The 15201-nt window shown below is 39.3% G+C and overlaps 1 protein-coding gene across 3 annotated transcripts in view; it reads left to right on the top strand.

Moving 5' to 3' along the window:
- otud7b (OTU deubiquitinase 7B) overlaps positions 1 to 15201 on the top strand; it is a 34598-nt gene that overhangs the window by 2468 nt on the left and 16929 nt on the right. Inside the window, exon 1 of one of the 3 annotated variants that reach the window (XM_044115830.1) lies at positions 283 to 340. The exons of the other annotated variants lie outside the window; for them this stretch is intronic. The gene's annotated coding sequence lies outside the window, so the exon portion shown is untranslated. Of the gene's footprint in view, positions 1 to 282; positions 341 to 15201 lie in introns of those variants that run through there. 3 annotated transcript variants of the gene reach the window in all.

Here is a 15201-nt window from a genome sequence, read left to right on the forward strand (position 1 = left end):
CAAAATTACTGTGGTTTGCAGCCTGTAATAACCTGAGCAGAAAAATGCAAACAGAAAACATGAAATTAAACTTTTCTATCCATTTCTTTAACTCGTCTTATGCTTTTTGCAGTAAACACCCTTAGTGGTTGTTGCTTTCTCTTGTGTTTGCACTCGTGTGTCCTCGACTGCACACAGGGTATGAAAATTTAACATTCATCTCTCCCTGGCTTCCCCAAACAGCTGTTCGCTGCCTGTGTGTGTATGAGTGTTTCATGGATCCAGTGTCACTGACTGAGCCAGGCCTATTTGGCCACACAGCTATTCCCTTAGGATCCTGAAAGTGCGGTCAGATTAATAAGTAAGTAGATAAGTGCTTCTCCAGGTTAGTGGGACGAATGCATCACATTTATGATGGGTTTACTCGACCTTCTGTAATGATCCGCCTGCAACAGCGACAGCTAACACTGGAAGCTGATTCTTTACTGATTAGATAAATAAAACTATGTCTGATGCATCATAAATACAGGATTAGATGCAGTGTGTGATTTAAAGCTGCAGTATCTAACTAGGCCCGTTGCCATACGTTAATTAATCGCATGATACATTTAAACAAGTTCAATACTTTTCATTTGCACGATTTATCGTTTTGTCTTTTCTCTCTACCAAAAACTAGATGACAAAAGTCTGCTTTGTTCTAACTATCCTTTTTTTAAGTACAGTTTAGTTTATTGAGACTTCACAATTATTCTTATTTGTTTTTTCTGTTTTGTTTATTTATTTTGGATATTTCAAATGCCTTCCAGTTCCAGTGTTAAATAATAATATTATTGTTTATCACAGTAATTTCTATGTTTGTCACTATGTCACAGTGTCGTATGAGGCAGATAACCTGTGAAAAAAATCAAACCCGTCTGCTTTCTCTCAGTGTTAAATACAAACAACCAGTCAGAGCCAGGAGGCGGGTCTTAGCTCTGTCAATCATGATTATATGTGCGCTGCTCACCTCACAACCCCCTGATAGTAGAGTCGGATAAATAGTTTTCTTCTTGGAACGGTAAGTTGTTTATTCCGCCTTTAACACATTGAGCAGCGCCTACATGAGCTTGTTTGATAGCACTAAGACCCTCCTCCTGGCTCTGATTGGGTGTTTGTAGATCTCCTGGGAGGAGATTCATTGTTTTCATAGATCATCTGTCTCATATTATACTGTGACAACATGGTGACAATTTTAGAAAATATGTAAAAAACTATTTTTGTATAAAAGTTACGTACTGCAGCTTTAATTGTCAATGCAAGGAAACCAATAGATCTGTTGTGTGGGAACTTCTTGTCCAGACAGCCATTATTAAAGCGTCGCAGGGCCCCGCCATGCCTGGTCGCCTGCCAGTCTGTGACACAGCATTTTGCTCCCGCTCTGGGCGGCTTGCCTCATGGCAGAGACACTCAGAACCGAGGCACCTGTCTGGATGACGCCGTCTGATTGACGTTCATACTGCTACACTTGTTGGCTTCAGATAGCTCTCACCACTTGCCATTAAACTGGAGTAATAAAATTAATAGGGAAAAAGAAATAGAGGAGAGCGAGCAGCTATAACTCAACCCAGCATGATTTTCCACCTGCATAACAGAAGTTGTGGTAATAAGAGCGTGCTGTATCAGTTACTGCCTGCAGTTCACCTTTTCTCTCTCTCCATGGACTACAGGATGAGGATTGGATATTGATTAAACTTGCTACTGGGGGCGAGTGATTAAACAAGCTCCAGATTGTGCTGCAGTTACATTTTTGTTGAATTCTGATGATAAGAGTTACACAGCTTCAGTCTGTTAGTTAATGGAGACTTCAGTCTTTATCTCGGTGCATTTAAAACAGCAACTGAACCCTGGTTGCTTGGACTGGAAACAGGAGGACAGGTTTGTTGTCCCACGCTGATTAGGAGAAATATTTCCCATGTTTCTGTCTGAGGAGGGAAGTTTTTTTCCAACGCTTGGGTTTCCTGTGAACTCATTCACGTCATGTTAAACTCTAAATCTTACTGCTTTCTGTAGAGCTTTGTGTACTTTGCAACTTCATTAAATGGTGTTGTGGTACCTCACATCTAGAAGGTCATCACGGCGTTTGCTTGCTCATGAATGGGTTTCCCCTCATATTTCAGCTTCCTCTTCCAGTCCAAAAACAAGCTTGGTATTTTAACTAGCAACTCCAAATTCCCCTCTTTTGTCTGGTCTGGGTGTTTTTATTGGCCCTGGAATAAAATGGTGACTTGTCCTGGGGGCGCCCCATGATTTCTGGCATGGGCTTAAGTCCATGATGAATAGAATATGTTTTGTCTTTAATTTTAGTTACTGTTAGAATAAAATGATTTCATATTGAGTGAAGCTTGGTGAAGCACACAAAACAGATTTTGTTTTATTTTTAATCAGTTTTTTTCTGTTAAAATAGGATTCAGACTCAGACGTCTGCAATTTTTCAGCTAAAACAGAACCATAGATGTCTCCAAATGTGTTATGTGTCAGCAACTGACACATTACATCAGTTGCTGACGTAATGACGTCATTGGACACATAGATGTGTGTCAAAGGCAGATTACGTCACAGCGATGCGAAGACAGCTGTCCAAATCTTAAGGCTCCTCCAAATCTATCCTCCTTTCCCCAGATTTTAAAGACTCATCTGGTGTTTTCTTTGTATCCCAAGATGCATTGCTAGCTGAATGGGAGATTTTTGTTCTTGAAACGATGATGGATGAGGGAGGAGGGGAGTACCGTTTTAATTAAAATACGCTAAAATCAGGGCTGGAAAACGAAAAGTTTGAAACAGATATGGTGTTTGGCTTTTTTCATTTAGATATGTTTTTGATGTAATTTTTTAAAAATTTAGTGAAATAAAAATAAAATAAGTAAAAAAAAGAAAGCTCACCAAGATTCAAGCTCTACGTCAGCAGCCTCATGGTTCCAATAGGTGCACCAATCGATCAATTTCCTTTGTTGGGAGATATACGATTGACTGATATATTACCTACTATAAGAAACTGATCTTGTTTACCTTTGCAAAGATCTGAAATTTTGTTGACCTTTTACATTTTAAACTTCTGTTTTGTGCAGTTATTGTGTCATGGGTATTGTTCAGTGTTTAATAAAATAAACTTGGAACATTGAGGATTTATTTTGGCCTTATAACAGCTGACAGTGTCTCTTACAAAAAAGTCGACATCTGCCAAAATCCGAATCGGCAGATCAGACTTTTCAGAGATTTGTGATCAGAGAAAACTGCAACCAGTGCACCCTTAGACAGGAGATACAACCAGGTAAGGGTTTGAATAGATCTGACCACCAGACGGTCGTCGCAGCTGCTTACTTCTGTTCGTCACGGTTGACGAAGGAATTTGAACCACACACGGACATGAAGATGGATTTTGTGGTTAACATAGCAGTGAAAAGACAAAGCAGGAAAAGTAAGGTACAGATACTTTGTGCTCAAAATACTTTTGAAGGCAGCAACTATTACGGCTGTATAATATACTCTGAATATAACCTCAATGCAACGTCAGTGGCCTTATTTATATCACACAGGGCTGTTTGGTGTGCAATAACTGTTGGCTAGTACATTCAAAGTGTTCATAAGCTTGTATTTTACATATTAATATAATATTGGACTCGCTGTAATAACTAATAATAACTAATGACTCCAAAATGTCAAGGTCAAGAGACGAAAGAATAAAATAAGCAGCCCTACTAACTTAGCTCTATGGAGGTCAGTTGGTGTTTAGTTGCATTTAAATGGGGGAAAATTCAATGTGGTCCTACATTCATCTCCTGATTGCGTAGACAGACGTGTTGTTTGGTCTGATAAGAATCTCATAAATTCTTGAAGAAAAAGCACTTACCACTGATAAAATGATACTGAGTTAGATAAGAGAGCCTCTCCCATATGAAACATTTTTTGAACCCAGCCCAATACGGCTGATCTTTGTTCCACAGTTGCTTCAAAAGATAAAAACTAATCAGATCAGAAGCACAAAGTATGGGAAGAGCCAGAATGCGTCGTTAGGAGTTCAGCTTTGGCTGAGCTACTTCAGTTGTTTCCGGTTCAGACTTGGAAACATGTCATCCCCAGCCGGGCCCTGTTAGAAGCAGGACAGCAGGAGTAATCCCACACATGGCCTAATGATCAGCCTGTTATCCCTAATGACGTCACTGAGAGTGTGACGTTGGGTCGGTCCTCAGCGTGCATGGCCCGGCCGGCAACACATGGGGATTCACGAGTTAGTGCTGCCTGCAGAGATGGGCGATTCAATCTGGAAGAATCCAGTCAGCTTCACAGAACAAGAGCAGATCTCTAAATATCTATTTCACCTCATACAAGAGTCTCATATTTTATTATTAATGACGTTTTGAAAGCACATTATTCCACCATTAGTCAATTTGTGCTGCAGAGGTGGACAAATCCTACTTTATTGTTAAACAGCTTGTTTGTGTGTAATATAAAAAAGGCTCTATGCTTTCTTTATTTCAAACAAAAAAACAAAGCAAAAATACGTGCAGATATTTAAACAAGTACCCAATAAAGAACATAAGAATCAGTTACATTAGCTACCGTACTTATCCAAATAGGAGTGAAAAGACGTCTACACTTTTTTTAACTTCCCACACCCTTATGTTGTTCTTCAATGTACCCTGATGGCGTAAAACATGCGACAGTATTGATTATATCAACATCTTGAGTAGAAAACAATTTTCTACTTGGGTGGGCATTTATTATATCATTTATTATGATAAATGTCCAAGAATCTAGCTTCATTGTTTTCACAATAAATTCCAATTAATGATGTTTGAAATAATCCTAATTTATTCGTATTGTCTGTATTTTTAGTTTTAGTATTTTCTTTATGGTTTGCTCACTGAGAGTATTAATAGATGTCAGTACATTTTAAAATATAATAAAAGCAGTTACTGATGTCCTAAAGAAGTGATGAGTTTTTCAAGAGCAATATTAAAACCTGGCACATGTAGCTTTGGTTCAGAAATCACATTAGTAATTGTTCATGGTTTAAAGTCATGAACATATTTGGTTATTTGATCGTGAATTTTCCATCTGTGTGCTGATAATTAGGTCAGCATTGTTCAGATGGATGCAGAGGCTCGTATTTCTTCCCTAAGCTGGAGGCCGGCAGGACTGAACGAGGACTTCTCACTCTGTCTGCAGTTTATCTTGGCAGCTGTCCTGAACACCTACTCTTCATCATTTTATCCATCTTTCTTCATCATTCGAGGTAGAACAGCAAGGGGTTCGGCCTTTCCTTTCTGCTCCTTTTTGCCACAGGTTTTTTTCTGACATTTTTTGCAACAAAGACAAATAAAGGGAAATTTTCCCAGACTTAAACCGGTTTAGGATGACGTTGGATACTTTCTTGGTTATTGTTCGGTTTTTGACTGAAACTGCACTCAGTGTGGTGTGGAATGTGGGAATGCCACTTGTGATTCTTTAAAGCCCTGTCCAGAGGAGTTTGCTTCATGTGGCTGTTAATTAGCACTCTGTGAGCGGTAATTACTGGGGCGACCGGACCGCGGCGATGGGCCTGGGGCACACGTTTGGGAACCTCTGAGTGCACAAACAACAGCTAAACTCAAGAAAACCAAAACTATAACGAGGTTGCAGTGTTACGTCTTCTGGGGAACTTATTTACCATTTTTCTTATCAGTTCTTGAGTTTGTCTTGACTGACCACTGAATCATTTCACAGCTAAATTTATCAACACGATAAAGGCAGTAACACATTGTCAGGTGGTCCCTGTAAAAATAAAGGAACAAAAGCTTTTGGATGACCTTCATCCGCTTGAAGATAAGAAAATATTTCTACGATTAAGCCAAAAAAAAAAAAACTTGAGTATTAAAACAAAATAGTGCTGTAGTCACAGGATGAAGAGCTATGTCTGTTAGCCTCATTCAAAACAGGCTCTTTCTTCCCTTTAAAAGGGAGTTTGTTGTTTCCTGCTGTGGCATGCTGTGCAGCGCTTCAGGGAACAGAGGACTCGGACGTCTCTGCTGCATGCTCTGCTACACCATGACATCAGCTCTCAGGCACCGATAAACACTCGTGCTCTGCAGCTACTGGCCGGTCCACCAGGCTGGATTTAGCACTTATTACTTTGCTCCAGTGAATATCAACAAAAGCACACATTAAGCTTAAGGAAACCAGGACAAAGTACTCACACAACTTTAGGCACAGTTTGTGGGAAAGCGCAGAATTTTTATCAGATGACGAGAGGTCGGGTTCACCATGAGGAACCAGAAGCTAAACAACATGCCGGGAAGATGTTTATTTAGTAACGGGTTAATGTAGCTGTGGTTATGTTTATGAACAAAATGTGATTTAACTGGCCAGCGGATATGATTCATGTTCCATGAAATAAACTGGCCCTATTAACTCTGGGCATGAATGTTGATGTTTGGACATGCAAACAGAGGAAACTGGGCGTGAGTTAGTTATCAGTATTAAAATAAACCACATTTATGGTTTTAAAACCTCTATAATACTTTTAATGATTGTCCAGAAAACACCTGCATGCAGGGTGACCCTTCTTACAGCTGGACTGAATCCATTTTTTTACACAATAAATGGTTCCTAAAAATACCTCCAGTATTTATTGCTACCACCTCGTTAGACAGACTTCTGTTGTATACGTCAGTATATAATTTTGGGTGTTTTAAATCCTCCATTTATTTTGTTTACCATCACTGCCTCACAGAACAGAACATGAATCTAAGACAGGAATGCATTCTTCAAGCTACATAGGCGCTGCAGAATCTACAGGTCACTGCTTCAGGTTGTTTTGTTAGAATGAACTCTACCCAGTAATGTGAAGGGTTTCTTGGAAAAACAACGTGCGTGCACGGCTACATGCTCGACATTTCACATGCATGAATTTCACCGGCCGCTTGGCTGGAGGAGGGGTAAACAAATGCCACCTTATCGTGCAAGTTCCATAGGAAATGAATAGAAAGGGAGCGACGTCCCCTTCTGTGTCTTGTGCCCTTTACTTGACGTCCCTCTACAGGCAGTGATCAAGTGGCGAGTAACAAAAATGAGCTTTTTAAGCTCTTTAGAGAATAAGAATGTCCTAAAATGTCCAGTCTGTCTGCTTGTTGTTTTTTTCCCTGCTCTTTCTTTCTATTTTGGAGGGTGTGTAATGAGGAATATATTGCAAATATTTCTAAAGTAGCACCATGAAATCATAAAAAGAATCACAGAATCTTAAACTAAAGCCTCAAATGAGCTGCACTTACTTCACACACCCCATCTTTTGTGTTTCATGGATTGGTATTATTTGGATTATTTTGAAACAGGATAACAAGCACATATAGTAACTTGCACCTCTTTAAACAACAACCCGACACATACTAACAAGGTAAAATGATCTTCTTGAGTTATTCGCCTTACTCTGCCTTGTGCTGTCATGTAGAGGAGAAAGTGAATTCACAGATCAGCTTCGATTGTTTCCGAGCCGTCAAGCAGGTTAGCGAGGCCGCAGGAGGGAAATTAGGCCGTGCAGACATTTCTTTGATGACTGAGCAGCTTTTGGACTCCACCAGCTCCAGTGGCTCCACAGCCTCAGAGTTGGGAGGCATGAATGTGGAATCTCTGACATCAGGTGTGTGTGCACAGCGGTGTTGTCTTTCACATTATGTACCGTCGCTACCCCAGCTGGTGGTTTGGGCCCCGTCAGGGCAGAGAATTGGCATTTCTGCTGATCTCATCCACCGTGTTTAAGTTTGTCTTCTCCTTCCTTTGGAACATGTGGGGCGTTTGACACTTCTTGGAGTGCAGGCGCAGCGAAGCAGTGGGAAAACAGTTTAAGTCCTTATTTGGGAAAAAGATGGGCAGTTGTGACAGCAACTACATCTAAATTCACTCAAGACACAAAGAAGCTTTTTTAAACTAATGCTATTAAAACAGTCCATTTGCCATTCTGAATCGACGGTCACTAATAGCTCTCTGGATGTTCTGTTTAACTGCATTTCACTGGGTTTTTATTGATTTCACTTCAGTGACCAGCTTGCTAGTGTACTTCCTTTTGTCCAGAGAAATGGTCACTGTCCAATTTACTGTATTGATTTCTTCTATGTAAGCAATTACAACAGGAAAGATCAGTTCCTTCCCCTTTTTTTTTACTCACTGCTTTGTGGAAATGTTAAGGTGCCACGTTTGGAACTTTGGTGTTGGCATTTTTTATTTTATTTTACATTTCTGTTTTTAAAAAACAAACTACATTAATTCAGAGAGGTTTGTGTGTTTTAATGTTCATAAGTTATCAACATTCTTGAACATATGAATCAGATACATTCCAGTTAGATTTCTAATTGTGTTTCCAAGTACATAAATCATTTGAAAACCTTTCACTAATAAATAAAAAAGCTTATTTCTTATTTCTTGTCTTACACACTTTGTAAGACGGGAAGTATTTCCACAGATGCATCATGGGAAATCTCTTTCAGTGATCGGAAAACAAAAATGTTAGGTATTTAAACGATTTCACAACTGAAATATCTTTGGTAACAACCAGTATCGCAGCAAATCTGTTTTTAATATTTCAAACCCCAAATTCACTTTAATATGCATTAATGTGAACAGTGGAAACCTCTACTGCAGTACCTGACATGTACAGACTTCCTCAGGGGGTAATCAGTACCAAGAAAACTTAATGCCACTTCTGGATTGACTGCTTATAAAACAGCAGGCGATAACGTGTATTACTCCCAGGTATTTTATCTTCCCAAGCTGCATTTTCTTTTGAATATTTTCTTTCAAATCAAGTTTATTTTGTCAAAGACGCCACAGTGAACACAATGTTGCATTTTAAATCGTCTTGTATGACAGTTTTCTAGCTACAGGCTAATTTACAAACGCAGTCCTTGGTTGGACCTTTTTTTTAAAAAGACTGCAAAGTTAAAACTAAAGATTCCCGACACCCATTATTTTAGAAATGCTCTAGGAAAAGATTGTGAAAATAGACAAGTTTTTCACAAACAACTTGGAAGAGAAATCTGCAAAGACTGTCCTTCAAATAGGCGGAGGAGTGGTTGATTCTGCTTCATGCAATGCCTTAGAAGGTGATGTGCCTACATTATTCCAATGAAATACATATACACCCTTCGAGATGAATCATCACACACAAGACGATGGGATTAGCAGATTTTTCCTGCTTTTTCTTCAGACGTTGCTTTTCTCTTGTTTGGAATGAACAAGGCTGTATAACATGTAAAAGAAACTTTACCCAGTTCTGTGAGAAACAGTATTTTAGTTTACTGACTGAGTTTGTTCTTGCTTCCTGCTTTCATCTCTCTGTTATTAAGGATTTTTTTGGTTTCCCTCCTTAGTCAGCCAGCATTGATCCCTCTCCTTCCCAGCTCTTATGTAATGAGTCAGAGTAGGCTGATGGGTTTGGTCACTTACCCAGATTTCAACACAGACAAAGTGACTGCTGACTGTCAAACATCTCACCACACCTTTATTTATTTGTCTTCTCTTTCTTCCTCTGCTTTAGTTCACTCGTCTTTTTCAACTTTTTAAAAACACACTTCTATTTGTAGTTTTCCTAGAAATAATAACTTGCTTGTTATTGGAGATATTTCAGCTTTTAGGCTCCTCTATGACTCTGGTGCATAACTTCCCAGGTTTGATTTGTTGGAAATATCCTGATTTTGTTTCGTCAAGATTTTTAGTTAAATATATTTAGAGCTGTTTAGCTTTTAATATTTTGTGGTAAAGCTATAAAAGCTCCTCATGTATGTATTTCCAATGATTATGAACTAGTGGTGATGGCGTCACATGTTTATCCAGAATGGTGGCATAAAGTTAATAAAGGCTCAACTGTCATTTAACCCAAAGTTGATGGAAAAAATTTGTACTTCTTTCAATTTTCTGAAACACTTTTTCTCTACCAAAGTAAAACAGTCAACAGTTGATGTGTCTTAAAACCAATATTGGCCCAAAATTTAATATTAGTGCATAGTTCACCTGGCTATCCCCGGCCTTCTCTTTTTCCAAACATTGTTGCACTCCAAAATATTTTGCCCAACAAACAGAGAAACTGAAGCAATCTTACTTGAATTTCTACTAAAGGAATGCAGATGGTGATATATTAAGTCAGGTGGTTTATTGGTCTTACTGTAGTTCTCACTGCTTCATTCACAGGCTGGCAGTTTTGGTTTCTATTTCCGGTCTCTGCACTGGAAACGGAGCAGTTGGGTCACCCTTAGCACTCCTGTTACAACTCCCACCAGTCACATTGCCTCTCCATGTTTTCTTCTGTCCTTAATCTCATTACTCATATGGTTTTGCAATTCAGAGAGGGCGTCTTGCATTAGCTGAGATCACAGGAAGGGTTTATGTGATTGAACTAAAATAGAACTGACACATTTATATGGTCATTTAACAGGACCCATCCATTAAAGGCGAATGTTGCTCCTCATTTAGATATGTAGGTAGGTGAATGGATACTTCTGCTTCATTTGGTCTGACCACAAAATATGTGGAAGGAAAAAGAGGTCGGGTCGGTGTGGTGTGTGAATACGTCTCATTCCTTAATCGCAGCTCATTTTACTTCTCATTGTAAAAGAAAGCTCATGTTTCAGATGAAGGAAACCCAGTTGGACCAAACGATAAGGAGGAGAACCTTGTTCCAGTACATGACTGTTTTTGTGTGACAGAAATGTAGAGCATTGACATGTAGCTGCGTTTTAAAGCTATGTGGAAGAGCAGGTTCTATGAACATATGACCTCAGTGGTAATAAAACCCTGACATGTGACACACAAGATGGAGCAAGATGGAGCCCCTAATTATTGTCCAGGAGTTTAATCCAGATGCATAATCTCACTTTTTTCATCAAAATAAAAATAGATATTTATATTTGAGTTGCTTATATGCTGTATAGTTTTCTCTTATGGTGGTGCTGCGCAGCTAGACAATCTTAACTTTGGTCCCATAAATCAGTTAGACCCAGTTTGTTGACAGAACCACCATTTTTAAGAAAAATATTGATCTTTAGTAGTTGTGTTTGTAAGTGACCCACTTAATGAATGATTATAGAAGAGTTGGGGGGAAACAACCTCTTGCATACAGCTGACGTGAGGCCCAGTTTTACAGAGGTATTGTCCCTTGTTTTTGTTTATTTTACAGGTTGCCTGTTTATTATTTACATAAAATTTTAGGGTTATTTTCTTTTCTCCATCTTCAGCATGTGATGAAACTATTACTTCAGTCACTGCTGAAAAACAGGCAGTCGTCTATCAAACTTTGGCCGGTTTCCAACAGACAGGAGGAAGGCACGGCTCAGTTTATGGTCGGGTGACTTCAATTTATGTTTGTGTTGTGAAGTGTGGAAACGAAGTGAAAGGCAGTCACGTGTTAGCCTCACGCGATTCCAATGTACCCACATGTTTTTGTAAGGCAGCTTGACAAACTTTGAGACAAATTGTGTGGAAACTTTTAAGTGTTGGTTGGCTTTCTTGGTCACATGAAGGCGCTGCAACATCTCACAGCTAATTGTTTTGGAAGTAATCATTTCTTCAGAATTTGTCACAAATTAGACTTAATCCAGAAGTAAACCTTCCACTCAAAGGTTAGATGATGATTATGATTAATTTGGGTAAATTTGGTTTTAGGTATAATTCCAACTGGTCAACAGATGGAAACACTCATAACAAACTTTAGGTTTTCATGTACAGTGGGCAGCTGGTATTCGTGGGGGTTAGGAACCAAATTTTTGAGATCCCCTCAAATTATTATAACTACCCATTTTAATTGTTGATGAACCAAATATACCTTAATATGCATTGATATACAGTTGAAACAATGTTAGCACTACTGCAGAAGCTAATATATTCAGCCCCCAACCCCTTTGTTCAAGTTACTTATTGGACCAATACCAATATGCCAAAAAGTATATTACATATGCTGCAAATATGCCAATATGCTGTTTTTCCATTATATTTAAGATATTCTTTATTTAAAAAGAAAGCAAAGATATAAACCTACTGCAAATAAATCAGTTATTTTTCACACAAAAATCTGCCAATGTGAATTGGTGGGGGTGCAGAATAATGGAGAATATTGATCTGTAACGCCGTCGTTACTATAAGAGATCTAATGTAGATGAAAGTAAGAGCTAATATTACTTTAAATAACTAAAATCTTAAAGTCTTTTATTATTTTTTTTCTGGAAATCATATCAGACAAGAACTTAGTCTTCTGAGAAAACTTATTAAATAACACAAACTATCAAAACTACTGCAAACATTTATTATGTCTGCATTGCATTTTACTAATAATATTAAATAAACAATGCAAAGTCTGAAAGCCTTAGTGGTGCGGTGATGGCTGAAAGCAGTGGGAGGTTTGGTGCAATGATTTCAATAAACATAAAGCAAATCGAACTCAAACCCTAAAACCAAGACAACCCAGAAGCTTCATATTTGTTTCTCAAAAATCAAAGCACAGCTTGTTTAAAAATAATCTCTGAATGCCAGAACTTTTTTACTTCCGTTTCTTCATCTTTCTTCTGTCTTTCTGTTGAATGTTGGAGCAATCGAAACCATATTTTTCATCTGAAGCATGGCAACACAATCTTGCAAGCTCACCAGTGAATTGACCCTCCCATCTCACCAACGGCTGAAGCGGTGGAACGGTGACCTCCCCGTCTCCCTCTGAGATCCAGCCGGTTCTCCCGAGCCCTCAGCTCAGCACCCACGTGTTTTCAGCAGCTCCTCTTATGTAAGCTCTCCTGCCAGACAAAAGCTCAGCCATCGCAGATACAAATCACTGACTGGGCCTTGCTGGCAGCAGAGCTCTTAATGTTAGCCAGTAATCCCACTTACTGATGTTTCTGCTTAGAATGTGTTTTTACTGGCTGTAATTTTGAATTATACACGTTTATGTGTTCTCATGCCATTGCCTTTAAATGGTTTTGACCATACCGTTATTGGCTTCAGGTTTATCTCGCCAGATGTCCACTGAGATATAAAAGTAGATTGTTTGACCAAGACAAAACCCACAACCACAAATGTGCAACTTGCTCCTGATTTTTGCACTTAGATATTAATTCCCAATTCCCATCTGAAATCCCTCCATGGTTTCTGACCCACATGGATTTATTCATGTTTGCCAACACTTCAGTCTGGAAAAGTATGGCAGGAAACCATATATCCCTCTACCCAGGAAGAGGCTTTCTACATGATCTGGAGTCCATTTCTGCACCTCAAGCACAAGGTTCCCAATGCCAGAATGTGTTCCAGTCGGGTTCGTGAAATTTCTGGTTCTTGAAAATGAATCATGCCATCACTCTGTATGCTGATGAAGTCAAAGACAAAGCATGGTTTCAAACCTGAGTAGACTAGGTTTGATTAGGGACCAAAATTGCAACATGTTACATTTTTAGCTGGTGTAGTTATCTTTCATACTGCTCTGTGTCAAACGACCCAAACCCTTGGAGCAACCTGTTTACCTCCTTGCCTGTGGAGGCACCTCACCAAAAACCACTAAAGGAAACATGAGAACGTCTGAAGAAGACACTGAGCACAATTTGCTTCTTTATGAAATGTAAACAAAGTTGAGCGGTGTCAGATTTTAGCTATTGGAGGATTTCTCTTTTGTCTTTGGCAAATTACTCTTCAACGATGGGCTCAGCTTGATGCAGTTTTCCTGCTAGATGTGTCTTTGTTTTGGTAGTGTTTACCCAGAATGCCTTGCGTTGTAATCCCCATCCTGCTTTTGGAGCGGTCTTTTTGAAATGTTTAAATTAGACAGTGCAGACATTTGTGAATTAAATAAAAGTTTAATTCACTTTTGCATAGCCTGAAATTTAGACACTGTGTGTACCAGATGTACTTGAATGCACCATAAAAGTGCATCTTCTGTAAATCCTCTCTGCTCAGACGGTACCAGTGTGTTTTTATTTTCATTTCATTCTGGACTTGTAAAATCCTGTTGATAGTTGGATTTGGATTTTAGTTAATATTTTTTCAGAACCAGTGGTGCTTATGTTTAGTTTGGTTTTCCATGTGAGTCATTCAGTAAAGAGCAGCGTGACCCATGTCGAAAAATGCATACCCTGAGAAATTTTAGTTTCAGTCCACTCTCCTTTCTACACTGCAGCTGCATGATGAATCTTGATGTTTCCAAATGATTTAATAATAAGTGGGAGTCCTGTCTGTTTCAGACAGCGTGTTCAGGAATAAAACAACACTGCAGTTGTTCAGTAAATGTGCATACCATATGAAATGTTTTTAATTTCCATGTACCGGTAATTTGTAGTTAAAACACCTTATGCCCCAAAGATAAAGACCCAGCACGTGAATGCACAGTACACAGAGGAACATGGTTAACCTTTGGCATAGTTTGCTGCACACCTGCCTGCTCCTCTGGCCCCCCGAGTTTTTTAAGCAGTGTCCTTGATGGTAATTAAACAGTGTTATCTCTATTTTTGTGGCAGTCTGAATAAGATCAAAGTTTGTTTCCTCACACCGAAGTGAGTTTAATCAGATAACATCAAAGAGCTCCACAGACTGTGGGAATGCCAGGGCACAGTGGCTGACATTTTGCAGGAAATGCTGCAGAAATCCAGTTCTGGCTCAGAAAGCCTCCGCCTGCGTGGCTTTTGATAAAGATAAAGAAACTGAGGGAGGCAAGAAGGATGGTGGAGAAGAGTAAACTGGTGAGTCATCAGACACAGTGGAAAAGAGTTCACTGAGTCACGGCTGAGCCAGGAGCACTGGGAGGTGGATGAGCTGTGGAACAGAGGGGAAGAGATGAGTAGATGGGGTCAGGATCGGATCCAGCAGCGTCTGCACCGGTCATCAGGAATGATGATGACTTAGACTGTGAATCCTGGAAGGTTTATCATACGCTTGTTGCTTAAAAATGGTTGAACATGGATATAACATGAGGTAAAACCCATTAGTTATATGTGTATTTAAGATTTGTATTTGATATAAAGTGCAACTTTGAACCATCTGGGATGCGTGGTAGGCCTGTCTCTGCATACAGAATATTATTTCAGCCCTGACTGAACATCCGTTGATTCAGGGCTGCCTTCTGACTCATCCCTTCTGTCCGGCTGCTGCATCGATTGCCCTCTACATCCCTCGTGTCAACAGCCCATTGATGCTGACTCTCTTATTCTTTCGGTCTTGATAATGTCTCTACATTGATTTCAGTGGCCGACT

The sequence above is a fragment of the Gambusia affinis genome, linkage group LG05, assembly GCF_019740435.1.
Source record: "Gambusia affinis linkage group LG05, SWU_Gaff_1.0, whole genome shotgun sequence".
Taxonomy (NCBI): Eukaryota; Metazoa; Chordata; class Actinopteri; order Cyprinodontiformes; family Poeciliidae; genus Gambusia; species Gambusia affinis.